Source organism: Miscanthus floridulus, unplaced genomic scaffold, assembly GCF_019320115.1.
Source record: "Miscanthus floridulus cultivar M001 unplaced genomic scaffold, ASM1932011v1 os_1248_3_4, whole genome shotgun sequence".
Taxonomy (NCBI): domain Eukaryota; kingdom Viridiplantae; phylum Streptophyta; class Magnoliopsida; order Poales; family Poaceae; genus Miscanthus; species Miscanthus floridulus.
Window position 1 is genome coordinate 50720 of NW_027097614.1, and position 17351 is coordinate 68070.

At 44.6% G+C, this 17351-nt stretch overlaps 1 long non-coding RNA gene and 1 pseudogene across 1 annotated transcript; one reads left to right on the plus strand and one right to left on the minus strand.

Annotated features, from left to right (window-relative positions):
* The first annotated feature begins 7969 nt into the window (after positions 1-7969).
* Positions 7970-12599, plus strand: LOC136533841 (replication factor C subunit 4-like; annotated as a pseudogene).
* Positions 12600-15676: 3077 nt separating this feature from the next.
* On the minus strand, positions 15677-17142 carry LOC136533842 (uncharacterized). Its single transcript, XR_010778573.1, has 2 exons — positions 16158-17142; positions 15677-16068 (listed from the first exon to the last, which is right to left on the minus strand). It is a non-coding gene; the product is annotated as an uncharacterized lncRNA (long non-coding RNA).
* Between the last annotated feature and the right edge of the window lie 209 nt (positions 17143-17351).

Consider the following 17351-nt stretch of genomic DNA (forward strand, 5'->3'; position numbering starts at 1 on the left):
AAGGCCAGTCTTAGTGGAGTTTCATGTGTGTTTCATTTACATTAACTAGTTTGCCACGTAGGCATTTTTATGATATAATAGTGTATTTAAAAAGATAGAGAATAAATGAATTTCATCGATGCAAACTCTGTTGTAACGGTTACCAACTCTTAGTCATGACATTAAATATTTATGAAACTATGAAATGAAACTCTACATTGAGAGCGAGTATTTCATCCTAATTTTATTTTATTTTACGTGACATCGAAGTCTTGTAAATAAATCTATCCAATGAGACTGGTCTAAAAACCTGCGCTCATGCCGTCATGCGTGGATCGTTGTGCCGCAGGATGTTCACGGAATTCCCCCACCCGGACGAGGACGAGAGCAGCGCGCACACTAGTTCCAGAACCAGCGCACGCATGCATGTGAAGGTAATAAGCGACCGGGCAAACCCAGCTCTCTGTGGTACTTGACTCGTGCCGTTTGGTGCAGTGCTTGACATGGCTTTCGCTTTTGCATGATCCTGAACTTTTTTTTTTGTTTTGAAACTTGCATGATCCTGAACTTGGCAAGAACCAACTGGAGCGGCAGGAGAGCGCGCGGCTTAGCGGTGCTCGGGGAGCTGTCTCCCGAGGAGCACCACCTGCGCGGCTGCGCCTCGAGAACGCGAGGCTCAGGGACGAGCTCGCTCGCTCGAGTCTGCACCCTCACATCACTGCCAAGTTCATTGGCAAGCCCAATCAGCCCATGTCACACATCATCACATGGCACTGCTGCTCGCGGAGGAGGCGAGGAGCCGCATCCTATGCCAGAGCCAGGCTCGTCACTGGAACTTGCAGTTGCTGGTGTGTTGGTTCCGGTGGTGCAATCGAGCAAAATACCCGTCTCGACAGTCTCCGAGTTGGCTGGCGGCAGAAGCACATCCAGCCCAGGCCAATGGGAACAGTGATCACGCCCATGCTGACTGCATCCTTGCCGATGCATAGCATTGACAAGTCCAAGTTCGCCCAGCAGTGCAGCGAGTGCACGCGATGAATGAGCTTGTCAAGATGGCGCAGATGAATGTGAATGAACCGCTGTGGACTCCAAGCGTTTCCTCACCTGGCTCGCCAATCATAGAGACTCTAAACTTTAAAGAGTACTTGAACGCCACGTGTTGCAATGAATCTACTAGGGGCCTGTTTGCAATGCATGAATGCAAAACAAAGAAATGAAAAAAAAAACACATGAATAAAATAGAGCAAAAGTAGAAAACTACATGATTTAAAAACACAGAAATAGAAACTTTGAGGTGTTTGGATCACAGGAAAACAAAAATGCCACATGTGCCCAAGAAGCAAGGTTCCATGTTTGAGAACTTGAGAAAACATTGTAGGAATTTTTCCTTTATTTTCCTTGGAAGCTTTTTCCCCCTATGTTTTGTGAAGCAAGGCTAGCCTTCCCTTTGGGAAGGAATGCATCTTTCTTTTGTTCCAAATAGCAAGCTGAGGAAACTTTCATGTGGAATTCATTCATTTGATTTTCCTTTGGAAATTCTCCATTCCAAACAAGCCTTAGGTTTGTGTCTGAGGCCTTTAGGCATTGTCACCGGTAAGAGTTCCCGGTACCAAGGGCACACGCAATGGTATAATCTAGTTATTAGCTCTAAGTTAACTTCTTCAATAGTGTCAACTTTTAGCATATAGCTCATAACATGGATGACCCCACGTGACACTCTCACATGATCTTGAAATATGCATTATTGTGTATGAGCCTAGCCCTTAATCAAGAGCTAGTTTTTCTCTCTTCCATTAAAATATAAAAAGAATGATAGAGCTAGCTTAGGAGACACCTATTGCGGGTGCCCTAAGGGTACGAGAAAAGGGTAATTTTAAATCCGTGGTTTGTGAGTGGGTCTTCGGGATGATTGATTCGAAAAGAGAATAGAGAGACTAGTGCCCGGACGTCTGGATGCGGCGTTCGTCTAGACACCTGCGCTTGCTGCCCACCCGTTTTCAATAATGATATCCTCAGGGCGTCTATGTATGCAACTTCGTGCTCCGCTTCGCCTTGTGCTCCGCGCCTACTGCATGCCTAAGGATGTAACTTCATGCTCCACTTCGTCTCGTGCTCCGTGCCTGTTCCCTGCCCATAGATGCAGCTTCGTACTCTGCGCCTGCTGCCACGCCCATGAATACAATTTTGTGCTCTGCGCCTGTTGCCGCGCCAGCTGCTTCCCACGCACATGTGGGGACCGCTACGCCCGAGGGGACCACCTTTAAAAAGCATTTGCTGCAACATACGTCCGAAACAGATGAATCATTTACAACGTACGTTTGCAACATATGTGTATAGATACTACAACATATGCAACATCCAGATAAAATAATTACAACATACATTTAAAACAATTGAAACATTTGGCAACATACACTTGCAACATATGTGTATAGCTAGTGGCCATGTTCTGTAGCACTACTTTAGTAGTACTTTTCAGCGAACGACCAATATTTTTCTCTCACAGCATTTCAGCATAAGCCAAAATTCAGCGAAACGAACAGGGGCAGTGTAGTATATGCAACATTCAGATAAAACACTTGCAACATACGTTTGAAACAACTGAAATATTTGAAACATACGCTTGCAACATAGGTGTATAGTCATTGCAACATATGCAATACTAGATCTACTTTTGCAACATCCAGATGAAACATATGCAACATACATATGAAACGTATGAAATATACGGAGTACGGTTGTAACGTGTGCTCATCTAGTTGCTGCCCCCAATGGACGTTCGTTAACACGGAGCTTGACATCGGCACGGAGCTCGATGCCACAGCGCGGAGGTCAGACCTCGGTTGTGCGCAGCGCTAGATGGGGGGCGAGGTGCGGTAGAGCGCAACGCAAGGCATGAGGCGACGTGAGGTGAGAGCCGCGCATGCAAGGCATGAGGTGCAGGTGGAGCACGCGAGGCATGAGGCGCAGGCCACGCGAGGCGTGGGGCAGATAGGTCCGTCCCCTCCCGGCGAACGGGCGCTCGACGGAGAGCATTACCGAAAAGAGAAACATGATCTCTAAGGGCATGATTGGTTGCTTCAGGGTAGGGTATCCGGGATGGAGGACTGGTCCTAGGTGGTGTGATACAGGTTAAAACCATTCATCTAGGTGTGTTTTGTTGTAACTTTGGGATTGGTATCGGATGACAATCAGTTTGTTTGGTTGCCAGCTTACACTAATTTGAGGAATGAGCCGGTACTGCTAGTTGTGTTTGGTTTGGCGCATTGCACAAGGTGTGAGCACCCATGTATCACTTTGGTGAGGTTACCACCATTTTTATCAGAACAAGCATGTGAACACAAACATTGCCTCAGATCAATTTGTATCATTATCAACTATGACCTTGGAGTATAAGAGATATTACAAAATAATACAACAACAATGGTAAGAGGCAGTTCTTCCCACGTTTAACAATTTAAAAGATGAGCTCAAATAATAGAGGGAAAGCCACCCATGTATGAACAGACAGTGGTTAACATATTGGCCTCAGATAACAGTTCTTCATCGGTTGACCTTGAGCTTGGAGCATAAGTAACACAGAAGGCAACACACAGCAATGGTAACAAACAAACATGAAAACCAAATAGAATAAGACCAGAGTTCCAGTGCCTCACAAGCTCAAGGTCATCAAGTATTTGTAATCTAGTACACATGGTAGTTTAGTTATCATCATAGTCTTGACAAGAATATCAAAGCTGCAGTCACCTTATTATGTCATGGAACTAGAAACAACATAGGGCTTGATTGGTTGCTCGAAGCACTGCAAGGAGGCATTTTAGGGCATAGACCCCAGGCTCCTTTCCTCGATAGGCAATATACCAAGACATGGCATTTTAAGCATCACAGACAGTTGTAGCAACGAGCAAGAACAAACCACAGGAGCACCAGCAACAGAAAACACTGCCCCACAGCCACAACAAATAACACTGGTTTGTTCCTGAGCACCTTTGGTGGAGGATTGATAAAAACTTTATCATCTTCACAACCCATGAACTCTAAGTATGATGCTTCTGCCTCTTCTTTGTTAGGGAAGCTCTTACAGCTATTGTTTTTAAAACCAGTTACCTAGGCATTGCATCTAGCCCAGGTTGCATATACCCTAGGAACTCTTCCACGGTACACAACATACCAAGCCATTTGCCCCTTAAAAACATATAAAAGCAAGTATAAGATGTTGATAAGATGAACGGTAGTTCAATCGATTTGCCTTAGATTTAATTGCCTTTTCATTTGACCTTGAACTTGGAGCTTAAGAAACATAGACAGCAGCAAACCTCAAACAGATAGTAGAAAACCAAGATCATGACAGTCATGAAACCATGTGAGGCATCCAGCCCAGCCATCAGATCATCAAAATTGTCCAGCTGTTGCTTGGGCATGGATGTCTCACATGGTTTGATTACAGCCATGCGAAGCAGAAGCAGAAGATAGAAGAAACAATGCTCCAGTACCTCACAAGTCCAAGGTCAACAATGTACTTAATCCATTACTCAAACTGGCACTGTTATCTTCATAGGCATGAATAGGATCTCACAATTGTATTAGTCTCAGTCAAAAAAATGGTTGACATTAGAAGCACAAAAAACGTAGGCCTCAGCTAATGTAAACTGCAATCATCCCAGGTGGCAAATAAGAACACAAATTGCTAAGGCAAGTTCATGACTCCCATGGAAGCGTGTGACACGTCCATCCTAGCCATTCGGTAGGCATATCTACAACAGTTGCTTAGGAATGGACGTATCCCATGGTTTGATGAAAGACATGAGAAAACACAAGAATAGCATAGGGCTCAGATCAACTAAGTGACAATCCATCACCCTTTGTTAATGTCTACACCACACAGATCAACAAAGCCTCACATCTATCACCATGGCTCCTATGCTATTCCAGACTAGGTGCAGCCTTGGTTAGGTGGCAAATGGTTCTTTGTAGCATCAGTTGAGGTAAGTGCTACACATCAAAATACTTCATACAGCATAAGACAGTTAGCAAGGCTATATGCAAAAGTGGAGAGGCCAGCTAGTATGCATCTAAGCAAGTTGGTTGTGCTCAGGTAGGTCCTAAGCCATAGGATCCTATGAGCCTCTGTCATCTAAACAAAGCAAAGTCCCTTAGCCTTATTCTTCAGCAGGTAAATAAGGGCAAACATAAGTGCCTCATGTGAGTACCCAAGGTAGTCCATAATATAGCCATAAAGATCCTGATGCACCTCATTGTGCTATGGAGTCTTCAGGGCATCTCCTACAGACTCCACAGCCTTGATCATTCCATTCATGAGGTCTATTTCCTCTGGGGGCAAGCTTCCTTCTCTTGCCACCCCTTTCATCCTAGCTCTTGGCATTAGAACCTTTAGAGCCTTCCATACCAAAAGGAGTTCCCTTTCCAGAATCAGCCTCTGTGCCACCTAAGTTAGTGTTGTCCTCAACGGTATCAATATCACCTTAGCCAATGTCGGTTGGAGTACCCAGAGGCTCGTTTGAGCCCATTGCATACCTGCCTGTTGCCTGGTTACCACCAAAGATGGCCTCCATCTGAACATAGTTCTCTATTGGTGTGTTCAAGAACTTAGCATCAGCAGGATGGTCCTAGTTAGTGAAATAGATGTAACTATTAGATATAGGGGAGCAAAAGATAAGAAAAGGGATAGCTGAGGTGTTATCAAACATTTTCTAACCTTGGTGTGGCCAAGCAGGTGTTCATCATCAAGTACTATCATGTGGTGGTCCTCATCCCACAGAGCACCACTTAAATCCTTGAGCCTAACAACCTTAACCCACCTTTGACTCCACTTTCTCAGGTGATTGTAAATCTACTAGGTGGTCACATTGACCCCAGCAAACTCAAAGACCATGAGTGCAACCTACCTAACATGTACCTCCTTGAACCCTTTCTTAGTTTTGACCCCCTACCCAACCAAATCATGGAACCTCCTAAGCATGAATCCAGACTGGACAGGACTCCAGTGCATAGGGCCATTGGGCTGAGGGGCTGCTTGGTTGCCATCATCAGCAGCAACTACCCCACCCTGTTCCACCACATTATCCTCACCACCAATGTTAACAACCTGGTCAGGCATATTGTCCATTTCCTATCCACAACCACCATAACATTGAACAACCAGTACGTAAGGAAAACAAATTGCATGGTATGAAATACAAGTTTAACAGATCAAATAGGCAGAAAAGGAATAGGTACTACATCATTGCAAAGTGCCATAGGTCTCAGTTAAAATACAAGTTTCTTCAATGCTACTAAATAGTACACACACCATGCCACTACACCCTAGAATTCCCCCTGTTTTGCCACATCTGTGCAGCCATGCCTCCCTCTGTTGTGCCCAGGTACCATTGTCAGGGACATGATCTGGTTGTGAGGCATTGTCATTGATGTTAGGTGTCCATGTGGATTCAGCAGGCACATACTCGTCCTGCCCATGCCTGAGGATCCAATTGTGAAGAATACAACAGGCAAGAACAAGCTTAACTTGGGTCTTATATGAGTGGAAAGGTTTATTGTCTAACATTGGTAGCAGGAGGGACAATCAATTCATTCATTAGCTCTCCTACCATATATAACACCTTCTGGAAGAACCTACTAATTGTCTCTGCGGATCTCCTAAAAGTAAGGTCAACCACCCTAAACCTCTCATTGTAACCAACAACATGCAAGAACATGGCTACGTGTTCTTCAACAGATGCATGTATGATGTCAGTGACAAGCTCTCTACTACGGAAAAGGTCACAAAGTTGGAAAAAGGGGCCCTCCTCATTCTAAGAAGGTTGACACAGTGCACATCATCAGATTCATATATGTATCTAAGGTTGTTCATCCTCTGTTTGTCCCTCTCAGCCAAGGGACCATAGGTGACTGAGCGCGAATCTTCAACTCTCCTAAACCACATGAAAAACCAAGCAGTCACTGCAACAACCACAACAGCGGCAGCCCTTCACCTAGCTTCAAATGCTATGTCTACCAATAGGATGGAGGGCAACATTAGAAAGGGAGCATGCAACATGGGTGTGCACTGCTTAGCAAGCAAAAAATCAGATAAAATGAACTATGAAAGACACGACTGCCACACCAAAGGGTGCTCCTCCAGCGTATACTGTTACACAATCCACATCATTGATCTCTAGGCACTTTGCTCAGTTTGTACAACAAAATAGGCATCAACATGTACAAGATCTACACAAAACATGAGGTATAGACCAAATACGAAGCATCATGTACAGATCTGAGCTAGGAACAGGTAAATCAGGTATATCATCGTACAGATCTGAGGATGTCAAACCAAGACCCCTGATTTCTTGGCATTTCAAGCAAAAACCACCAACAAATCAATAAAATCGACACTGAAGAAAGAGGAGGGGAAAAGCACAGGTGGTATATATACCGTCCAAGCACCGGAGGGCCGAGAGAAATCCACCAGCGAGGGTCGCCTCGGTAGGGCTACCGAGGTCGAGGGGGAACAAAACGGGAGTTTGCACCGGAGCTATGGCGGAAGGAGAGGCGAAGAGTGAGGGCGGTAACCCTAGCCGAGACCCCCGCGCGCGCTTTATGGCTCGGACGACCTCATCTCCCGCGCTCGGCGCGAAGGTTCTCGCAAAACACCGAGCGAGCCTACATCGAGAGGGAAGTGGGGATCGAGAAAACGGCGCTGTCCGGGATGGACGAGCGAATCTGCACGGGAGGAAGTAGAAGAAAGATGCGAATAGGGCAACCAAACATAGGCGAACGCACGAAAGGATACGGGATGGGTCAAATGACGATCCGGTTTAGGCAACCAATCACGCTCTAAATCAATCACGCTCTAAATAACGGGGATGATATGTCTTACGTAGCTATAAAACGATCCGAATATTTATATTTACACTACTGGGTTGCAGGCCCATATACTAGTTTTCCTCCCCACTACAGCCCATTTGAGTCTCGCGAGTCTCTCCAACTGCACCGCCCCGCAGCCCGCCCCGGCTAGCCACGTCGCCGCCAGCGCCCCGCCTCTCTCCTCCTTTCCTAGAGCCGACGCCGGGCGCACTATTTCTCCACAAGCGCCATGGCCGCCGCCTCCTCCTCCTCCGCCCCTGCCCCCATCCCCGCCGACGCCTACGACATCCCGTGGGCGGAGAAGTACCGCCCCACCCGCGTCGCTGACGTCGTTGGCAACTCTGATGCCGTCGCCCCCCTGGAGGTCATTGCCCGCGATGGCAACATGCCCAACCTCATCCTCTCCGTAAGCGCCATTTCATCGAACACCTTTCCCGTGCAGCATGGAATAGCGTAGCTCACCCTCCCCTTTTTTTAAGGGCAACTTCCTTTGCGCAGGGGCCTACAGGGACCGGGAAGACGACGAGCATCCTGGCGTTGGCGCACGAGCTTCTGGGGACCAGCTACCGCGAGGCCGTGCTGGAGCTCAATGCCTCGGATGACAGGTTTCTTCCACCGTGACGTGATTTTGTATTGGTGATTCGGGGCCGCCTTAAGTGGTGTTTGGTCACTTTGGTGTTGGATGCCTGATGATCCATTCGTGCTTTTGCAGGGGTTTGGATGTGGTGCGGAACAAGATCAAGATGTTTGCCCAGAAGAAGGTGACCCTGCAGCCAGGGCGGCACAAAATCGTGATTTTGGATGAGGCTGACAGGCAAGCCCATTGCAGGGCGTTTCCGCTATCATAGTGTTATAGGTGCAGTGCTGCATTTACTGAAACAAGTTTTTTTTTGCATGCTATTTCTTATTTTCACCATCGGTTGTTATTTGGACTTGAGCCAAGAACCCAAGACTAATACTAGGAAATTAATTTCTTAGTTGTCAGTGAAATGGACAGACTCTGACTTCATTATTTTGTGGAGTACAAATAGAAGTTTTAAAGCTGAGCCTATATTTATTTGCTCAAATGTGTGAATACAAACCCTGTTTCAGTATCTGAGTATGTGTTTAAACATCACTCTTGCTGTGTGCAGCATGACATCAGGAGCACAGCAAGCTCTGCGAAGAACAATGGAGATCTATTCAAACAACACTAGATTTGCACTTGCATGCAACACCTCATCAAAGATAATTGAACCCATTCAAAGCCGATGTGCTATTGTCAGGTTCTCAAGGCTCCCTGACCAGGAGATCCTTGGCCGCCTCATGATTGTTGTGGCAGCTGAGAAGGTAATCTTCGGGACTACTTAGGCCCCAAATAAACTCATACTAGAACCTGTGAGATCAACCTTTTTTAAAACATTGGCCACTAATAAAGTACTTTGGTTTGCAACTTGGAATATTAGTAGATCTATCATAAAGTACTACTACTAACCACTAGAAAATACATTGTTAAACACGTGGAAGGGAGATGGTCCTAGTGCTGAATGAAAGCAAAATAGAAGAGATACCGTAACTTGAACTGTAAGGGCTTACCTATGAATGTGGTAGCCTTGGTTGCATTAGCTAGAAAAACAATACTTAGCCTCTTCAGTCAAGTGTATAGGTTTGAGAAACATTTTATTGTTCCTAGCCGTAGTATCAATGTGAACTTTGATATAGCTTTATCACCTGTTGCGACTTAATAAGAGAGCCCCTTGATCGTGTCCTACGCATGTTTATTCCATGTCTGAACTCTAAAGATATGCCCAATTCCTATCATATATTTCTATAGTTTCCCACATGTTATCTGCTGAGTATCCTCCTTGTATAATGGCATCTATGGTCAATTTCTGAGTACCACTAAAGCTTACATAGGAGATGGCATTTGTACAAAAAAAACTTCAGTGTAGAGGAGAGGGGGAAGCATAAGAATTATCTATATATTGTTATAAAAATGCTTTTAAGATATCATTTCATTGCAGTGTCTATTTGCAGAACTCAGAGCAAAATTGCTGCAATTTAGAATTTGATTTTCAACATTAGCACAAAGCAATGCATGTGTGCATTTAATGGGTACTTGCGTACTGCATCGGCGTATCATTTTCTTTTTTGTTCTTGTGAAATTCGGAGTTGACGGTTTCGCTACCCACTATACCCTCGTACCTAAAACATAATGTGTTTTAGTTTTGCCTTAGGTCAACCTTCTTTAACTTCGGCCATGTCCATAGAAAAATTCACCAACATCTACAACATCAAATTAGTTTCATTATATCACCATTAAATGTCTTGATAGTGCATTTGTTTGGTCTTGTGTATGTTAATATATTATATAAACTTGGTCAAAGTTAGAGAATTTTTTACTTAGGACAAACACCTTACATTTTGGAATGGAGCACTAATAACTGAATATGGTATTCACTGGTCTTGTCAAAAGCTTTGCTGGTGATGCGACATTTTATCTGGAAATACTTCTGAATGCTAATGCTGTTTCAGATAAATTAGCCAGGAGGTGTGTGCTGATAGTTGAGTGTATGCTTCTGGCAGATACTAAAGCATGCATTCCTTGCAAAATTAGGGGGGGGCTATCCATGATATTCACATTGTGATATCAGATGTATCGGAACTTAAAAAATAAGCACAAACTCTTGTTTACAAAGAAACATGGATTTCAACTGTTGTTTGAGGTGTTACTGTATTTTAAAACCTTAAGTTGAAGTGTACCGTAACATATGCATCTAGAATGGTTGCGATCATGCCAAACTGTCAACCTGCAAATGAGCCTGTAACTAGATGGTCAAAACTCGAAACAAAGCAGAACTGGATGTGCTGAGTTATCCTATCAGAATAAATCAACAGGTTGGCCTGCTAGATTAATGAACTGCATAGTTCTACCTGATGTATGCAAGTTAAATACTTTATGATTTCCGGTCCAAACTCATTTGATCATGTATACACCTAGAGGTGGAAGTAGATTTGGATAAATCCAAAGTCTAACTAAACTCTAATTGCTTTGGATAGGTTCTATTTAGATTTGGGTGTACATCATCATTTTGATCCAGTAAAATCCAAAATCCATTGGAGATTAACTCAAAAAGTAAAGTGTTCATTGGATTTCTTTGGATTTGAGAGGTAGAACCAACCTTCAGTGTCTAGCTTTGAGTTTACAATGTGGGGTCAATGTATATATCTAGTCACACCAATCTACACGAAGTAGCAGTCAATCATTCTAAGTCATCCCAACAAATTTCAGCCAACTTTGGTAAAATTTTGAGGAGTGAACACAATTTTTTAATATAGGCCCGGCTTTCAATGTGTGGCCCACGTACATATCTAGTCACACCAATCTGCACAAAGCACCAACCAGCAAGTAGTCGTACCGAGTCATCTCCAATAAATTTAGTCAATTTTGCTAAAATTTTAAAGTGTGAACGCTGGTTTTTTTAATTCTAAGGTTCAACTTTTGACATAAGATTAACATGTAGTTATAATAGTTTTGTTCTTATTGACTCATATTAGATGGATTTCGACTTCAATGCAATTGGATTGTATATTAGTCAGTTTGTATTGGGGTAGGATTGAACTTGATTTTTTTCCTTGGATTTTAATTGCATTTTCCATATGGATTTGGATCCTAATCCATTACCACGTCTAGGTACACCTGTGGCGGTTTGATTTATGGCCTGAGCCCTATACTCTCTTTGCCTGAATGTATAACAGTTGAACAGTGAGACTGGGTTTTGTGATTTTGTCCCACTGTCCAGGGCCAGGTTCCAAATTTAATTTAATTTATTTTGTTGTATAATCAGGTTCCTTATGTGCCAGAGGGGCTGGATTCTATCATATTTACTGCTGATGGTGACATGAGACAAGCTTTGAACAACCTGCAAGCTACATTTAGTGTGTTCCGCTTGTTAATCAAGAAAATGTGTTCAAGGTTGATACTCTATTTGTCATTTTCTGCATGTTTAAAGTGTGTTCGATTAGTAGTGACACTAATGGTGCCAGGTGTGCGATCAACCACATCCCTTACATGTCAAGAACATGGTGAAAAACATGCTTGATGGAAAGTTTGATGAGGCCTGCTCTGCACTGAAGCAACTTTATTATTTGGGATACTCTCCTACTGACATTATCACTACTCTGTTCCGTGTTGTGAAGAACTATGCCATGGCTGAATATCTGAAGCTGGAAATGCTGAAGGTAACTTCATAACTTTTCTTGAAGGAAACTTGTAAAATGTATCTGGATTTGTAACTTTGATTTCTCCTCCGTTGAACAAGCATATTCTATTTATTTGCACAGGAAACAGGATTTGCACACATGAGAATCTGTGATGGTGTTGGATCATTTCTTCAGCTTTCTGGTCTACTTGCCAAGTTTGCGCTCGTGAGGGAAACTGCAAAAGCACCATGAACTCGTTGTGTTTGCAGATGATAATAGCTTTGTGTCAAGCCGTGCTAACACGGTAACCTAGTTATTTCAGTTAACAGCGCTGTCATGCGTGGCTTAATGGCTACAGACGTAGTGTATCTCTGTAAGATAGTGCTTTCTGAAGAAATAACTATCATGTTTATCCAGCGTGGATGTGGAAGATCTAGCTGTTGTGCGGCACCCATCCTTACTCTTATAGATTGTTCTGTTGCCCCAAATGCCAGCCACGTTTGAAAATGGATTGCCCTGCCTTGGTGTTTCTGATACTAAGCATGTAGGCCTTGAAAGGGTGGATGATGGAGGTTGAGACAAATGTATGCATTTTGAAATTACTGGTGCTGGAGTATGTATCGCATTAAGGACCCGTTTGGATGACTGTACTTTTCCAAAGCCATGGTAATATAGAGCTATGGTTTTATAAGACATACAAAACTGTGGTTTAGAAAAAAAAAAGTCACAAGTGGAGTTCTTATAAACTCTAAAAAGACTAGTTCAAACAAAACCGTGGTTTTAAAGACTAGAAGATTTGTTGTATCGAAACACTGATTAATGATGTGATTGGTTTGTAGAGCCATCTCATGTTTCATGAGGTGATCCATCATGAGTTCATCCCATGAAATTTGGTGGAATCAACTAATTCCTCAATCGTATACTAATTATTAGCTTGTAAGAAATAAGATGATAATGGATCAACTCATTCCATTCCACAAACCAAATAACAAAAGTGAAGAGTGAGAAGAAGATGGACCACCTCATTCCTCAAACCAAACACATTCTTGAAAACAGAACTGCTTTATAAAACCGTATCATTTCTCTAATGTTCCAAACATACTTTGCACCTAAACAGGATTCAACGTTTGTGTCATCAGAGCAGAGAGGAAAGCGTGACAGGAGTAACGTTCGTGTCATCAGAATGTAAAAGTGAACAGTCTAGCCAGCCTGATGGCGGCACCTCAAAGAGCAGAATCGCTCCATCCCAATAAAAAGCTCCTGGCACCCTGCTCGGCCGCAGGCGTGAGGGCCCCCGACGCCAATGAAATTAATGGCAGCCGGAGGCTGCGGATGCTCCCTGCGGTGGATTGGGTACGCCACCAAGCCATCGGGATGGTGCAGCGCCTGAAAAGTGAAAACCACGGTAGAAGTGCAGTGCAGTTGAATTCTCTTGTCTGTGATCTGTCAAGTCGATCGGTGTGAGAGCGTGAGCTTTCAGAATACCTGCACATCCTCGACGAAGGCATCCGGCAGCTGACCGTGCGGGATGGCTGCCCAGCCGTCGAAGTGCACGATCGTCTTCACCGCGTCCGGCACGGCAGCATGCAGCGGGTGAAGGTGTCCGTGGAGGAGGTGGTGGGGACATGAGGCGCTAGAGTAGGCGAGCCGGCAGATGCTACAAAACCTGTCCTTCACGTGCACCGGCAGCCCGAACTGTCCCTGGGCAGCCAGTGCAACCATAAGCTGAGCAACGGGGCGCCGAGGCCCTCCTTCTGCAACCGCAGCCTGCGTGACAAGTTAATTATTATTAGCCCATGCAACGGCAAATCTACAGTGTAAGCCTGTTCGCTTGGTCGTATTTGACTTATAAGTCATTGCTTATCAGTCAATGAACAGTATTTTTCTCTTACACCAAACTAACCAACGGTACTTTCAGCTATGGATTATAAACCAAACCAGCCCAAACGAACAGGGCATAACACAAGAACAAACTAAAGAATCCCAGAAACTTTTATTTATTACCTTGCAGCCTAGACTGCAAAACCTCGCGCCGCGCCTAATGCTTCGTTGGCAAGAGTGGCAATTGTTGCCGCACCTCAGATCACCCCGCTCGACTGGAAGGATGAGGATGTACTTGCGCCCGCCGGAAGGGATCCGCTGAATGAATGACATGTCGTACCCGCATCCCACCGCACACGTGGCATCGACGGCCAGCCGGCCGCCGATGGTCTCAACCTGTGGCAGGATCGAACAGCGAGCAACGAGACATGAACACGCGTGCACACGTAGACGTATTCCTGGACAGAAACATCGTAACAAACTTGCTACGAAACCGTTGCAGGCGACGAACAAATCCTTCAGCAAGAATACGAACCTCTACTGTTCGAGAGGAACAAGCCGAGAAAGAAATCATATGAGCAGAACTACGAACCTCTACGGTAGACCGAACAAGAACATGGTAGCATCAAACAAAAAGAACATCCTAACATGAAACAGTTAGCGCGAGGAAGAAATTCACCTCTACTTGATACGACAAGAACCGAACTGATACCCAAGAAAAAGCGCATGCAGAGTTGGCCTACCAGGAGCGGGTCCCCTGCCTCGTGCGGGTGGTGGGCCGCCCGATGTCCATGGCGCTCGCAGCAGTGCGAGCAAACCTGCGACGCGCAGCCGAAACAGAAAAAACTGGTGCGGCATGGCGCTGTCCAGTCGGTGCTGATGATTCGTGCTAACGCAACTTTCTCCATCTCTAGATCCCTGCCTGTCGGCTCCCGCACGAGCTCCTGGGAAGGCACGAGCTCCTGTGAAGAAGGAGAAGCGGACCAACGTAGACTGGGATACAGTGACTTGCTGAAAGTGACTTGCTGAGAGTGGGTATACTAAAAGACTTCTGGGTATACCGAAAGTGACCTAAGGACATCGTGTTTGGCTTTACCGCTTTCGTTTTTATTTTCATATTCAAATGTAGAAGTAGAAAACGGTTGAGAGGTTTTCCGACCGTTTCCAACCATAAGAAAAGAAATAGCAATTTTTAGTTTAAATTTATAGTTCAATTTTTCTATAAAATTGTTTCCGATTCACCAAACCTATTCTTATCTCTTTCTAAAGGAATTCAAAAAACAAAATAAGAAAAAGAAAAAATACTGGAATTCTGGATTTTTCCAATTTCTCTCATTAAAATATTCCAAAATTAAGAATGGGTTTAGTTACTTAAATTCAAAAAGTGAATCAAAGAATTTCAGTATCTAGTTATTAGTTAAAAAAAATTTATTAAAATACAAAAAAAGATTGAATAATTTTACTTTCTAATCATTTTTGCATTTCTTTCTGTTAAAATAAAAGAGCTCTGTTGTTTCGTGTTTTCATATCCCTAGTGACCTGCCTTCACAACGCCTGGAAGTGACCTGCCTTCACAACGTAACTTACCTCCTCCATCCATCCCTCCAAATCAGATCCAGTGGCTCAAAATAGATCCAGCCCTTCAACACATGAGACTTGGCTGTTTTTCTCAGACATAGATAGCAGATAGCAGCAAAAGACAGTAGTTCACAGTTTAAAAAAAAGACAATAATTCAGGTCCATAATTCAGATGGACATGTACATAGCAGCTCACTGCATTTTCAAAGCACAGTAAAACACAGAAGTTCAGACACATTCATACATCAGCTTATACAACAGCTAATCAATTAAGTGACAGGACTCGGTCAAGTGCTTACAAAGCTTCCATCAACTACTTACAAGTGCTGCTGCTCCTACATTCTGACATTCAGATGTCCACTTGATGGGTATTGTGACATACTTCACAAAATACTATAGTTAGCCCGCAAAATACTATAGTTAACCCACAACATACTATAGTTAATGTGTCCAAAATACTATCTAACTAGGTGATAGAAGCTAGAATAGATCTTGACGGTCTAAATTTGCCAAAGTTGGAACTGTTATGAGCTGAGTAAAATTGTCAATGACAGTGTACTGTTGAAGCTCAACTTCTCCTTTGTTCTTGCCATCATGTTCTCCTTCTACTTGAGGCTCTGCACCACCTTTTTTATTTTTTTGCTGCCAAGAAATTGCAATTAATTAGAAATGTCAACATTTAGATTGCAATGACAACATATAGAAATGTTCAGATTGCAATACCAACATACTTTTGCTTTCTTCTTTGCTGGTACAGCATATTTGGTTGGTTTGCACTTCACCTTACGCAACTTATTTAATCAAGTTCTCTGTCTCTTTGATTTATTTGACTAAACTTCCTTTTTCTTCAGCTGTGTAGCAATAAGGGCACCAAGAATTTCCATGCCTCATCAGGATTTCTGAACCTCAAACCAATTTCAGGTATCTTCCTATCACATTCTGTCATTCCCTTCCACAACTCAGATTCTAAACTTTCACAACTCACAAAACCCAGGCATCAGCTAGTTCTGTAAACCAAACAACGCACATATGTGCATGAAAATTCTAAGTCCACTAGTTCTGTAATACAACAGTGCAAAAAAGCTAAAACGCCTAATAGTCCTATAATGAAATCAGGCAAATTAACCTTTCTTGGTTCACTAAATCTCAAATTTGGAAGCATATGACTTCGTTCTATTTTGCATCAGTAAATCTGGCCGTGTTTGGCCGGGCTCCGCCCGCGGTGCTCCGTTGCGGGAGCCGGAGCCAGAGCTGCGAAGCCACAAATCCCGGCTCCTCCTCCGTACGTGCAAAAGGGCTTCGGCTCCTCTGATGAACGGGCAGAAGCGGCTCCTCCGGCCAGCGCTTTTGGTGCGGCTCCTCCGCCGGAGCTGCCGCGGAGCCGGAGCCGGAGCCCGGCCAAACACGGCCTGGCTGGCAGATTCGTCTCCCACGGCGGCGCGACAGCACTACGGGCTGGCGGAGACGCGCGAGGAGGCCGGCGGCGGCACGGAGGCCAGCGGGGTCGCGGGAGGCTGGAGGCGACGCTCGAGGTGGCCAGCGGCGGTGCGGGAGGCTAGCGGGGACGGCGCGCGGGAGGCCGCTAGTGACGCGCGAATCTAGTAGGGTCACGGGCGCGCGGGAGGCCGGCGGCCACGGGCAAGGCCCGCGGCAGCGCGCGAGGCCAGCGGGGTCGCGGGACGGCGCAAGTCCGGCGTGGCCGCGCGGGAATCTGGCCCTCTCTCTCGCGTCCGCATACTCTGTAAAAAATTGGATAGATATTTCTATTTTAATTGCAAGTGTTGTGAGCCTTTGGATGTGTTTGGATGGTGGATGAAGGGTCGCAAATTAAGCTGTAACTTGGCTCAGCTACGTTACTGAATCTCTGTCCGAACAGACCACGACCGTTGTTTGACAAAATAATGACGTCAGATGCCACAGACTGA